Source organism: Bufo bufo, chromosome 2 (genome assembly GCF_905171765.1).
Source record: "Bufo bufo chromosome 2, aBufBuf1.1, whole genome shotgun sequence".
Taxonomy (NCBI): Eukaryota; Metazoa; Chordata; class Amphibia; order Anura; family Bufonidae; genus Bufo; species Bufo bufo.
This window is the reverse complement of record NC_053390.1, coordinates 402,769,878-402,784,893: the sequence shown is the minus strand read 5'-3', so window position 1 is coordinate 402,784,893 and position 15,016 is coordinate 402,769,878. Positions and strand designations below refer to the sequence as shown.

Sequence of the window (15,016 nt, the reverse complement as noted above, 5' to 3'; positions counted from 1 at the left end):
AGTGATGGACAGCTATGTCTATCTACAGAATTTTACATGGAAGGCCACCAATCACTGTGTGATTCTGTCTATGGACTTCTAAGCCCAGGATATCCAAGGAGTTTCATGGTGACAGTTTCCCTTTAAAGGGGTTGGCCCATCTGGGACATTGATGGCGTATCTCTAGGACATGCCATCAATGTCAGATAGGTGCAGGTCTGGGGACCCACTTCTGTCTTCAGAATGGGATCCCCAAAGTAAACAGAGACCAGCCACACAAGCATGGCCACCTATGCATTTACCACGATAGGACTACTGGAAATAGCTGAGCTGACACTCTCATAGAGCTCTCATACTGTTGAAAAGAGGGTAGCTGTGCAGGAGCGGTTGCTCTCTGTTCACTTTGTTCACCATTCTGGGGATAGGGGAGGTTCCCAGAGGTGGAAACTGCACCTTTGTGACATTGATGGCATATCCTAGTGATATTCCATCAATGTCCCGGATAAGCCAACCCCTTTAAGCTGTGGCACCAGACACAGCAATACTGGTGTGCTATGAACTGCAGTGAAGGGTCTGTGGAACTCCATTGATCGTACATTGATGACTTGACCCAAGGAATATAGAAAACCCTTTTAATCTCATTCTGTGACACATAGCAGATCTGGACATAGAGAGCGGCTAAACAACCTGATGGTTTATTATTGACTTGTGACTTTTTAGGTGCATAAAACACTGATGTACATGTACAACTGCATAGAGATGGGGTGACGGTCTAGTATGTCATAAAATTAAGCAATATGCAACATTTTAATAAGATTGGTTCAATTGGCGTAAAGACCAAGGACAAATAGGCATAAGTGTTTCCAGTTTCTTATTAGCTCTCCCATTGTATAATCCCATTCATTGTGTAATCATAATTTAAAAAACCTGAAAGTAATACTCCGTACTTGAAAACTAATAGTTCTTGCCTTGAAACAATTAGCCTTTCCTGTTTTCATTCCATAAGCAGAGAGTCAGATGGTATTTATGCCTTTATGAGAATGCAGGAAACATTCCAGAGAATAGCTGCCATAGGTTCCATCAGTAGCAGAGGATAAGATTTAGGTAAAGTGTGGTGTATATTGTACAAGAAATCAGCTTCACTTTTCCTCATAGCACCACAGGAAAGGACTCAGGAAAACCCCACTGTATAATAAGAGGAAGCTAAGAAAGAAAAGTATTTTATAAATGTGTAAAACTAAGGGAAAAGGTCAGATTACGCTTACCTCTAATTTCATAAGATTATATGTGTGTACCTAAGAAAACCTGTTCTAGGCAGATAGTTGAAGATAGATAGTCAAAAGGAGTATAATATTACTTGCTCACATTGAAATCCCTTTAATCCAGCATCTGATAATCCAGTTTGATATTCCAGCACTTGTGACCCAAAATATAAGAAGATCAAATTTACCCCTTATATAAATTTATATTACTATCTTATCAGGTCCCTCGATTGCAGCATCTAAGGGGTTCCCTCAAGAAGAAGTGATGGTATTTTGTTAGCTACGTGATAGGTAAGGCTACTTTCACAAATACGTTAAAGCAATCCAGCAGGAAGTTCCTGGAGAAGAACAGCCTGACGGAGTTCATCATATCCGGCATAACTGGATAGGGCCGCGGCACCGGCAGACCCTATTTATTATAATGGGACCTGTCGGGAATCCGGCTAGTTTCTGGCATGAGTTCCAGGATTCGGACGGACAGAAAACAGGGTTTTGCACTTATGCCGGAAACGGACCACATCCCCGACAGACACATCCTGGGGTCATTGGATCCTCCTTCATCTTTCTTGTCTTTTAATATGAAAAAGGACTGTCAACTTTTTGGGAAATTTGCCCAATTGATATTTGGTTTCTACACAAATTTTGGGAAAATTTGCGTCAAATTAAATTAGAACCAAATCGATTTGGTTACCTCTAATGCCTTTCAAATTATTTTTATCACTCACTGTCCTACAGTTACTAATGTGAACATACCTAGATTTTGGGGTGTGGCTTACAGTGAAAGGAGCGTAGCTTTACAGGAAAAGGCGTGGTCTAACATGCCTTTGTGCCAAACTTGCACCACAATTCTGTCGTAAAAAAAATCTGTCTCAAACTAAGCCAAGCAATAATTGGCACTATAGACACAGGTATTCGACTGGGAACTTCTGATAAAATCATTGTAAAGTAGCCATATAGCAACATTCCAAGAAGATTCTTACACTTTTCAGACAAAGTATCATCCTTAAGACTCATGCACACGACCGTTGTTGTGTTCCGTGTCCGTTGTTCCGTTTTCCGTGATTTTCTGCGGACCCATTGACTTTCAATGGGTCAGTTGAAAACTCGGATAATGCACCATTTGTCGTCCGTGATCCGTGTTTCCAGTCCGTCCAAAAAATATGACCTGTCCTATTTTTTTCACGGACAACGGTTCGCGGACCCATTCAAGTCAATGGGTCCGTGAAAAAACACGGAGGCACACAAGATTGTCATCCGCGTCCGCATCCGTTTTTTTCCTATCATTTGCAAGGCAAACTTGACTTAGATTTTTTTTTCACTTTTCATGTCTTGTGATCCTCCAAAAATCAAGGAAAACACATGGAAACGGATCACGGAACAACGGAACAGCTTTTTGCTGTCGTGTGCATGAGGCCTTAGTCATAGCATCAATAGGTAAAATTAGAGAAAATTGTCTATCCCTGCACCACATTTATCATCCAGCCTGAGCCACTGCGATAAATCTCGGCTATATCTATACAGCCCGCCTAAGATTATGCCATCTCTAGGATTAGTAAATCTACTCCTTCAGTAATTTTGCTCCATAGTGTTCTGTAGCCAAAAGCTGTCATCTAGCTGCCAGCGCTCTTGGAAATCGTCAGACATCAGTACAGGTGTCTTTTGTAAAGAACAGAGACAGAATTTGTTAGCCCATCATTCCTCAATGGTGGAATAATTCAAAACAATGTCGTAATGTGAATTCATTTGCTTCATGGATGAATTATGTTTGTGAGATAATGATGAGTCATCATCTGAAGCCATTAAAGAGGTTGTGCAATGTCATGATACTGATGATATATCCTTGGATTGGTCATCGGTATCACATTGGCGGGGGTCTGCTGCTTGCAGAGGTATCAGCGTTCTCTTCCATGAGTATCTGCACGCTGTCTAGATTTTTGGATAATTATAGATGTTCGTCCCATTCATGTGATGGGAGAGGAAGCTGTAATTACACTGCCCACAGCATACAGGTAAACATTGAACATAATCTTCGTAGCCCCTTCGAACAGCTGATCGTCGGGGTACCGGGAGAGACGTGGACCAATTGGTCAGATACCCTAGACTGTGATAACCTGAAATATTTTTATGAAATGTAAAAAAATTTTAATGGTAAGCTGGACAGAGTCCAGTACAATACGTGGGAACTGCGATTCAGAAAAATGTGTAATTATATATTATCATATTATTATTATCATTATATTATTAATATTGTGACAATTTTGTGATTGGTAATCATGTCATGTACATTGGGGTGATACACATAAATGAACAATTGAGTGGTATATCTTTAAATTCTGCCGCAGCACTCACTGTGATTAGCGGGCTGCCTGCCTAGGTTACACAGGGACACACTACACTGACTCCTGGCCTGTCACTAGCTAAAAACTATCTCTCGGTCAATAAATCTAACTAACTAAACTCTCTGACACTAAACTAACATAAGATTTATTTTCTCTGTTTGTCAGATGTCCCATCAGAACAATATATGACTGCAGAAAACAGTATTTCCTGGTTAGGATCTTTTATAGTGCCTATGATACATCAGTATAGTCCCTCCTAATTGGCATTATGGGCAAGCACACCAGTCAGACCGCCACCCAGGGTCATGTGATCCTCTTTGATAAGTCCAACAGTATTTTCTTCTGATCTGTAAAATGGCAGATGCCATTTTGAGCGATTCATCAGAAATGAATCACAAAAGTTTTGGATTCACTAAAATCTGAATCTTTTGGGAAATTTGTAAAAAAATATATTCCTTTACAATCAATTTACTCACCTCTACCTAGCATCTTGCCATAATAACAGAACAGAATAGCATTCACTTTCTGCAGGATAGATAATCCAGTAATCCGTGAAATAGCATCTGAAATGGGAGGATCTGGTTTGCATATGAATAGTCCTAACGTTCAAACCGCATTCTTGTCTATCTAGTAGTAGTATATGGTAATGCCAACTCCTTGGTTGCCCATTGACCAAGTTTCCCACTGGGCTTGGGAGGCAAGCATAACATTAAGTTCTGTTTTATTCACACATGCAGCTGCAGGAAAAAGTAAATGCACCCTATGGAATTCCCTGGATTTCTGCACTGATTACTAATATGCAGTCTAATTACATAATTACAACACAATCTAATTACGCTAATAGCACACACAGTAAACATCTGTGGTGAAGAGCAAAAGAGTGAACCCTTGAATTTAAAGAGAACCTTTCATCTGTTTAGCCCTAGTCTAATTAGGGTCTTACCTTATAGGGCGGCCCCCACTGATGTCATCACACTTTTTTTTTTTTCAAAGACCCCCAGTTCGTCCATTGTTGTCCCCTGTTGATTTTGACGCCTTATATTCTAATTAGCCGACTTGGTTATACTAGGCGGAGACTGGAGCGGTTCTCTTCTCCCTGGCTGTGAGCGTATCCAATCAGAGAGCACTGCTCATAGCCAGTGCGATGACATTGGTGGGGGCCGCCCTATATGGTAGGACACTAATTAGACTAGGATTAAACAGATGAAAGGTCCTCTTTAATAACCTGTAGATCCTGCTTTAGCAGCAATCTCCTTCACTGAACATTTTTTCTAGCTGAAAAGATTTACACAGTGTTGAAAGGGAGTGCTTGACCATTCCCCCCTGTAAATGTGTTTCAGTTCATCAAAATAGGTTTCCTTGCATGCATATCCCTCTTTACTTTATGCCACAGCCTCTCAGTAGGGGTATGGTGAGCCATAACAAAATACTACTTTTTCTCTTGGGTTGATTTACTTGCTCATTGTGTTTTCAGGTGACTGTCTAGTTGCATCACCCAATGTTTCTGCAGCTTGTGGTGATGGCTGCTCTTGCATTCTAATGTTTACATACACCATAGAATTAATTGATCACAAAGTGTCCAGGCCCTGAGGCACCCAAGTAGTCCAAAACCATGACTCTTTCTCATTACTTCACAGTTTGGACAAGGTTTTGTTGTTGGTGAGTGCTGTTTCCAAACATAGCATAGTGCATTTTTGCTTAAAAGTTCCATTTTTGTTTCATCTACCCATTGTGGAACATCTGGTGGTCTTGGGCAAACTTAAAGGGACACTGACAGGCCCTATAAACATATTTAGTTATTCCTATGCAGTCATAGATCTATTAAAGTGTATTCCAATGATATAAGAGTACCTCCTGTCCGCATTGTAAACCATGTAAAAACAACTTTATATTGATCTGTCAATCACATTTCTTTATGCCCAAGGGGCGTTTTTTCACATTTCTTTATGCCCAAGGGGAGTTTTTTTTCCTACCTTCGTGCCCAGCCGTGCCTCAACTGTCGATTCATAGCGCCGCCCAGCTCATTATTATTCACTGCGCTGGGCGGCTCTTACATTCCCCGATCCTGTCACTCGAGAGAAGAGCGCTGGATTCAATTACAGGCTTGGGAGGGTGCCGGCGCATGAGCAGATGGTCCGATTGAGGCCGATGCCCATAAGTATCTATCGGGCATGTGTGGGAACTGACAGGATCGGGGAATGTAAGAGCCGTCCAGCGCAGTGAATAATAATGAGCTGGGCGGCGCTAGGAGGCGTGGCTGGGCACGAAGGTAGGAGAAAAAACGCCCCTTGGGCATAAAGAAATGTGAAAAAATGCCCCTTGGGCATAAAGAAATGTGATTGACAGATCAATATAAAGTTGTTTTTACATGGTTTACAATGCGGACAGGGGGTACTCTTATATCATTGGAATACACTTTAATAGATCTATGACTGCATAGGAATAACTAAATATGTTTATAGGGCCTGTCAGTGTCCCTTTAAGGCAGACCGTTTGAACAACAGAGACTTAATTTGTGATGTTCATCCATGAATGCCATCATTGTTCAGTGTTTTTTAATGGTGGACACCAGGACTTGGAACTTAAAGTGTCCCTGGAAAAAAAAAAACTAAAAGTGGCCATGTTGTAGGTGGGTACAAACTGACAGAAGACGGGGCAACACACTAGTGCAAAATACTGCCCCAGCAGAGCCAAATACCACAGTGCAGCACAATATATTCCCCCAAAAGCTGTCCTTCTGTTGTGGTCATCAATACCTGCCATTTTCTGTCCTCCTCCAGTTATCTCTAATTAACATATGGAGCAGGGGGATTAGGAAATGAGATGCGGGCCTCAGCAATTGAATTCAGAGGGCATGTGTGGTCGCTGGTGAGTACATCAGTTTCTGATTCTCACAGTGCTAATTACCACAGAGAGCTCAATATCTACCTGGCCTGAGGCAGAGAAGAGGGCTTGGGCGGCCCCTTGGGCATCGCCCCCTTCCTCCCTCGGAAATTTTCCTGTAAGGTCTATGGCCAATTGGCCCTTGGTGGACACATAAACAGATATTTTTTCAATTTGTAGAGCTTTCTGTAAATCTTTTGCTGTTACCCATGGGTTCTTTCTCACCTTTTTCAGGATTACCCTTTGGCGTGATTTTAACAGTATGCCCATTCCTAGGGCGAGTAATAACCCAGATCTTTATCAGTGGTTTTGTAGCATATTCCTGGTCTATGAGTCTGTATAACATGTTTTCCATGGTCTTCTGAAAGTTATTTGCATGAAGGCATAGTTCCCACTAATCAGTCTTTCTTGAGAATAACAGATTTGTCAGTGACCAAGCTTTGTGTGCCTTAATTTAATGGCACCCATAAAACCCAGACTTCCACTCTCATCTCCTTGACTGAGACACCTTTTTCAGATGGAGAAGTCATTAGCACAGAGATTGACTTAGTTTGGTCCCTGCTATGTGGATGTTTACTCCATGTGCTCAGTTAAAGACATGCATGGTACAACTGCTTGTATGTTATTAGACCAAAGTTCACTAACTTTTTCTTCTGTTTGAATTCCCACATAGGATCTACACAGTGATGACCTCACAGTGACTTAGTAGGATAACACTATACTGTCTGGTGTCTCAGTGGGCAACCATACCTGTATATCTATCAGACCCATGTCATAAAGGCAATGATGTATACATGGCAAAGAATCCCTATACATAATAGGAAGTTGAACTTACATTTAGAGCTGCCACGTTGGTCTTGTATTGATTACCACGGTTCTTTCTAGTGAATTTTAAAGACTGTCCTGAAACACAAAGTTGATAAAGAATTCAATTAGTTTCCATTATTCATCTGTTTGCATCAAAATATACATTTAGTAGTAAAATCCGGATATAGTAATACACTTGCTGGTCAACTTAAACGGACACTACCATCAAATTTTTTTTATCACATATTTACAGCCTATATGTGAATATGCTATGTCATTTTTTATTTCCCTTTTTGTATTCTGTTAGCTACATAAGATAAAACAGTACTGTTTTACGCCAACTAGTTTTGTTTTTTTCTTATTGAAACCAGAAAGTTGACACAGCACTGTATCTTCCAGCTGTTTTCTCTTACTTTTAACACACTGTTGTACTCAATACTAGTAACATAGTACATAAGGCTGAAAAAAGACATTTGTCCATCCAGTTCGGCCTGTCATCCTGCAAGTTGATCCAGAGGAAGGCAAAAAAAAAAACTGTGAGGTAGAAGCCAATTTTCCCCCAAAATTTTCCCCATACTGAAGCCAAACAAAATCACACAGCTAACTCTGTTTCTGTATACATTCACCTTCCACTTACATTAAACATAGAAACATAGAAACATAGAATGTGTCGGCAGATAAGAACCATTTGGCCCATCCAGTCTGCCCAATATACTAAATACTATGGATAGCCCCTGGCCCTATCTTATATGAAGGATGGCCTTATGCCTATCCCATGCATGCTTAAACTCCTCCACTGTATTTGCAGCTACCACTTCTGCAGGAAGGCTATTCCATGCATCCACTACTCTCTCAGTAAAGTAATACTTCCTGATATTACTTTTAAACCTTTGCCCCTCTAATTTAAAACTATGTCCTCTTGTAGCAGTTTTTCTTCTTTTAAATATTCTCTCCTCTTTTACTTTGTTGATTCCCTTTATGTATTTAAAAGTTTCTATCATATCCCCTCTGTCTCGTCTTTCTTCCAAGCTATACATGTTAAGTTCCTTTAATCTTTCCTGGTAAGTTTTATCCTGCAATCCATGTACCAGTTTAGTAGCTCTTCTCTGAACTCTCTCCAAAGTATCAATATCCTTCTGGAGATATGGTCTCCAGTACTGAGCACAATACTCCAAATGAGGTCTCACTAGTGCTCTGTAGAGCGGCATGAGCACCTCCCTCTTTCTACTAGTAATGCCTCTCCCTATACACCCAAGCATTCTGCTAGCATTTCCTGCTGCTCTATGACATTGTCTGCCTGCCTTTAAGTCTTCTGAAATAATGACCCCTAAATCCCTTTCCTCAGATACTGAGGTTAGGACTGTATCACTGATTTTATATTCTGCTCTTGGGTTTTTACGGCCCAGGTGCATTATCTTGCACTTATCAACATTAAATTTTAGTTGCCATATTTTTGACCATTCCTCTAGTTTTCCTAAGTCCTTTTCCATTTGGTGTATCCCTCCAGGAACATCAACCCTGTTACAAATCTTTGTGTCATCAGCAAAAAGACACACCTTACCATCGAGGCCTTCTGCAATTTCGCTGATAAAGATATTAAACAATATGGGTCCCAGAACAGATCCCTGAGGTACCCCACTGGTAACAAGACCTTGGTCTGAATATACTCCATTGACTACAACCCTCTGTTGCCTGTCCCTCAGCCACTGCCTAATCCATTCAACAATATGGGAGTCCAAGCCCAAAGACTGCACTTTATTGATAAGCTTTCTATGTGGGACAGTATCAAAAGCCTTACTAAAGTCTAGATAAGCGATGTCTACTGCACCTCCTCCATCTATTATTTTAGTCACCCAATCGAAAAAATCAATAAGATTAGTTTGACATGATCTCCCTGAAGTAAACCCATGCTGTTTTTCATCTTTCAATCCATGGGATTTTAGATGTTCCACAATCCTCTCCTTAAGTATGGTTTCCATTAATTTCCCCACTATTGATGTCAGGCTTACTGGCCTATAGTTGCCCGATTCCTCCCTACTACCTTTCTTATGAATGGGCACAACATTTGCTAATTTCCAATCTTCTGGGACGACTCCTGTTGCCAGCGATTGGTTAAATAAATCTGTTAATGGTTTTGCTAGTTCAACGCTGAGCTCTTTTAATAGCTTTGGGTGTATCCCATCAGGCCCCTGTGACTTATTTGTATTAATTTTAGACAGCTGACTTAGAACCTCTTCCTCTGTAAAGACACATGCATCAAAAGATTCATTAGACTTCTTTCCTAACTGAGGTCCTTCTCCTTCATTTTCCTTTGTAAAAACTGAACAGAAATATTCATTGAGGCAGTCAGCTAGTTCTTTATCTTCTTCTATATACATTCCTTCTTTTGTTTTTAATTTGGTAATTCCTTGTTTTAGTTTCCTTTTTTCATTTATGTATCTGAAGAATGCCTTCTGGCCTTTTTTTCCTGACTGAGCTAATTTCTCTTCTGCCTGTGCTTTGGAAGCTCTTATAACTTGTTTGGCCTCTCTCTGCCTAATCTTATAAATTTGTCTGTCATCCTCGTTTTGTTTTTTTTTATAATTCCTAAATGCTATCTTTTTGTTTTTAATGATTTTGGCCACTTCTGCTGAGTACCACAGTGGTCTCTTCCTTTTTTTGCTTTTACTGACAAGCCTAATGCAATTTTCTGTTGCCTTCAATAGTGCCACTTTTAAGTAGTCCCATTTCTCCTGGACTCCAATGAAACTGTTCCAGTCTGATAGGGACTTGTATACCACTAATCTAATTTTAGAAAAGTCTGTTTTTCTAAAATCTAAAACTTTTGTTTTTGTGTGGTGTGACTCAGTCACTGTACTTATAGTAAACCACACTGACTGGTGATCACTAGATCCCAAGCTTTCCCCTACAGTAATATCAGATACCAAATTCCCATTTGTGAATACTAAATCTAAAATGACCTCCTTCCGGGTTGGCTCCTCCACTACTTGCTGTAGAGATAATCCCAGTAGGGAATTTAGAATATCTGTACTCCTGGCAGAACTAGCTATTTTGGTTTTCCAGTTTACATCTGGAAGATTGAAGTCTCCCATAATGATAACTTCCCCCTTCAATGTCATTTTAGCTATTTCCTCAACTAGTAGATCATCTAATTCTTTGACTTGGCTAGGTGGTCTATATATCACACCTACACGAGTTGCCTTATGATTATCAAGCTGCACGGTAACCCAAACTGACTCTAAATTGTTCTCACTAACTTGTATCAAATTAGATTTTAGGTTATCTTTCACATACAGGGCCACCCCTCCCCCCTTCTTGCCTTCTCTGTCTTTCCTGTATAGAGAGAACCCTGGTATTGATATATCCCAGTCATTACTCCCCTTGAACCACGTCTCAGTAACAGCCACTACATCTATATTCTCAGATGCCATTATAGCCTCAAGTTCATTGATTTTATTTCCTAGACTGCGAGCATTTGTAGACAAGACTCTGAGCTTGTCATTTCTTAACCTTTGTGCTACTGCCCTTTTCTGGCATTGTTTCGGGGGGCAGTTGGACTGCTGGATTATCACTCTTTTGCCCCCCTTTCCTAGTTTAAATGCTTCTTAGCAAATACCTGGAACTGTTCACCGAGGACATTCGTTCCTTTGAGAGAAAGGTGCAAACCATCTTTCTTGTACAGTTCTTTTCCATTCCAACAAGAGCTAACATGAGACACAAAGCCAAACCCTTGGTTCAGACACCATTCACCAAGCCATACATTGAATTCCTTAATGCGCATCTTCCTGTCATGCTGAAGGTTATGCACAGGCAAAACTGCAGAGAATGAAACAGTTGATGCAACCTCCTGTATATCCTTTCCAAGTGTGTGAAAAGCTTCTTTCACCTTTGAAACCTCATTGCAAGCCAGATCGTTTGTCCCAAAAGGGACACATACGTCAGAAAGGGTATTTTATAAACTCAATATGTATAGAAAACTTTTTAAAAATGTTTTGGCTGTTTTTCTTTTTTATTATGGCGGTACTATCTTTTTGAAAAGTAAACGCAAAATATTTCCCCTTTACAGCAGTTAGCGCATAAAGCTAAAACTCCTATATTATACTTCTAATCTATTATTTAGCTTACTGCTGCTGTGAGGGAAAGATGTTACCCACAAGTATTACACTAGGTTGTACAATTTGGATAACAATATGATGAAGATGCCCTAACTGATGCTGTAACTCATCCCCTTCCCTCTCAGGTCATAGTGATGGTCTGACTGAGAAAGCTAGGCTCTCTGCCGTGCTAAACTTCCAAACAAAGGCGTAAGTTAAAAGGATTTTCCAAGACTTTACACCCTGTACAGAATTATTAGGCAAATGAGTATTTTGACCACATCATCCTCTTTATGCATGTTGTCTTACTCCAAGCTGTATAGGCTCGAAAGCCTACTACCAATTAAGCATATTAGGTGATGTGCATCTCTGTAATGAGAAGGGGTGTGGTCTAATGACATCAACACCCTATATCAGGTGTGCATAATTATTAGGCAACTTCCTTTCCTTTGGCAAAATGGGTCAAAAGAAGGACTTGACAGGCTCAGAAAAGTCTAAAATAGTGAGATATCTTGCAAATCTTCTGAAGCGTGATCATCGAACAATCAAGCGTTTCATTCAAAATAGTCAACAGGGTCGCAAGAAGCGTGTGGAAAAACCAAGGCGCAAAATAACTGCCCATGAACTGAGAAAAGTCAAGCGTGCAGCTGCCAAGATGCCACTTGCCACCAGTTTGGCCATATTTCAGAGCTGCAACATCACTGGAGTGCCCAAAAGCACAAGGTGTGCAATACTCAGAGACATGGCCAAGGTAAGAAAGGCTGAAAGACGACCACCACTGAACAAGACACACAAGCTGAAACGTCAAGACTGGGCCAAGAAATATCTCAAGACTGATTTTTATAAGGTTTTATGGACTGATGAAATGAGAGTGAGTCTTGATGGGCCAGATGGATGGGCCCGTGGCTGGATTGGTAAAGGGCAGAGAGCTCCAGTCCGACTCAGACGCCAGCAAGGTGGAGGTGGAGTACTGGTTTGGGCTGGTATCATCAAAGATGAGCTTGTGGGGCCTTTTCGGGTTGAGGATGGAGTCAAGCTCAACTCCCAGTCCTACTGCCAGTTTCTGGAAGACACCTTCTTCAAGCAGTGGTACAGGAAGAAGTCTGCATCCTTCAAGAAAAACATGATTTTCATGCAGGACAATGCTCCATCACACGCGTCCAAGTACTCCACAGCGTGGCTGGCAAGAAAGGGTATAAAAGAAGAAAATCTAATGACATGGCCTCCTTGTTCACCTGATCTGAACCCCATTGAGAACCTGTGGTCCATCATCAAATGTGAGATTTACAAGGAGGGAAAACAGTACACCTCTCTGAACAGTGTCTGGGAGGCTGTGGTTGCTTCTGCACGCAATGTTGATGGTGAACAGATCAAAACACTGACAGAATCCATGGATGGCAGGCTTTTGAGTGTCCTTGCAAAGAAAGGTGGCTATATTGGTCACTGATTTGTTTTTGTTTTGTTTTTGAATGTCAGAAATGTATATTTGTGAATGTTGAGATGTTATATTGGTTTCACTGGTAAAAATAAATAATTGAAATGGGTATATATTTGTTTTTTGTTAAGTTGCCTAATAATTATGCACAGTAATAGTCATCTGCACACACAGATATCCCCCTAAAATAGCTAAAACTAAAAACAAACTAAAAACTACTTCCAAAAATATTCAGCTTTGATATTAATGAGTTTTTTGGGTTCATTGAGAACATGGTTGTTGTTCAATAATAAAATTAATCCTCAAAAATACAATTTGCCTAATAATTCTGCACTCCCTGTAGAACTGATGACCTATTCTCAGGAAAGGTCATCCGTGTATGAACGGCGTAGGGGGGTATTGGGATCTAACACCCGGAATCCGCTGTTTGAGAAGGCATCAGAGCTCTTGTGAGTGCCACAGCCTTCTCAGTGTGTACCAAGCACAGTGCCGTACATTGTATAGCGGCTGTGCTTTGTATCACGCTCAGACCCATTCACTTCTATAGGCCAGTGATGAACGTGTAGTCACTGGCCTAAGAAAAACTGAGAAGGCTGTGGCGATACTGTGAGTGCTGCTGCCTTCTCGAACAGCTGATCGGCGGGGTTTCTTCATGTCGGAGCTCTGCCAATCAGATTCTGATGACCTATTCTGAGGATTAGTCAAGCCTCAAAAACCCCTTTAAAAAGCCAGGACAGAAAGCAGAATATATGAAGTAACTTCAAAAAAAGTTACTGTTTTTTGTAAAAAAAAAAAAAAAAAAGACATACAACATAATTAGATAGAAAAAAATTATAGGTTGTTAATATGAGAGAAATTTTGTTGACGGTAGAATCCCTTTAAAGGTGTATTTCCATGTTATAAAGTGATGTATGATCTGTAGTATATGCCATGACTTTATAATGAGTTCGCGTGCGACCTCTGAGACATCAATAAAAACCTATTAATCCTGAAAATGAAGGTGTTGTAGTGCAGCTTTTCCGCTCTTTGGCCCATCCACAGCCTTTCCTTCTGGTTAGGTGCATGTTTGTGCAGGGAATATGTGAAGTGGTCTCTGTGCTGCATTGGTGTGATGGTCCCTTAATTCACCAATCATAAAGGGATGGCATATCCTATGAAATGGGAATACACCTTTAAATAGTGATGGCACTCTCCAGCAGGAAAAAAAAATGGTGACAGTTGGCTCAGAGGGGGTTAGAAAAATAATGGAACCAATACTCATCTCATCAATTCCACTGCTCCCGTTCCAATGATGACCTGGTCCCTGAGGGTCTCTACTTCCTGTTCCCAACTTGACACACAGGAAATGCCTGTAACTTGCCTCCGTGATTGGCTGAGCAGGCATTTCCTGTATGTTGAGACAGGACCAGTATAGACCTAGGCAGTGTCGGAATGGGTACAGCGGATCGGTGAGATATTGATGCTAATGTCTGTAAAGCACTGCGGAATATGTCAGCGCTATATATGTGAGTATAATAAATTAACGTTGGTTCTATTATTTTTATGGTTGTCTATCAGCAATTTTATTGGAAAAGTTCTGTATGAGCTGGTTTCTGTACATGGTGCCTATAGGGGAGATTTATGATGAATGACATTTCCTACGCCAGTTTTGATCTACTGTGTGCCAGATTGAGATGTACCTAATTCATTAAGTAGCAAATTATGTGTGCCTCTGGCCCTCCGCGCACCAGAAACTCAAATCTATGCCAGCTAGGGCTTGAACTGTAATTTACGCCAATTCCTGGCATAAATTATTGTAAGTCTGGCAGGTTAAGGGGGGGAAATTAATGAATCACCCATAGTTTTGTGTGGCGGCTGTTAGCATGTATTGCTATTCTAAAGTCCTGTTTATGCTAATCGTTCCAATACATCATGCCATGTCAATATCATCCAGTAATAAATTCTGCCTACCTCATTATCAGCCTTGTTTTGTTTCCTGCACATCTGCTGCTTTATCTGATATTATTTTATAGCTACATATCTGTAAGCAATTCATTTCATAATATCACAAGTGTGTACTTTATGTCATAATCTAGACACTGAAGAATTGTCAAAGATCTTTCAGTAAAACAAAATCACTGTAGAATTGCAGTGGCCAGTATGGCGGAACTGCTCAAACCCCAAACACTGTAGCGTGTTTCTCATTGGGCGAGCAGTCCCATCGCATGTGAACCACAG

The 15,016-nt window shown here is 40.6% G+C and overlaps 1 protein-coding gene across 1 annotated transcript in view; it reads right to left on the bottom strand.

The window, feature by feature from the left end:
• LOC120989272 (lysophosphatidic acid receptor 1-B-like) overlaps nucleotides 1-15,016 on the bottom strand; it is a 160,567-nt gene that overhangs the window by 107,641 nt on the left and 37,910 nt on the right. The window contains 1 exon segment of the mRNA XM_040417264.1: nucleotides 7,299-7,366. The gene's annotated coding sequence lies outside the window, so the exon portion shown is untranslated.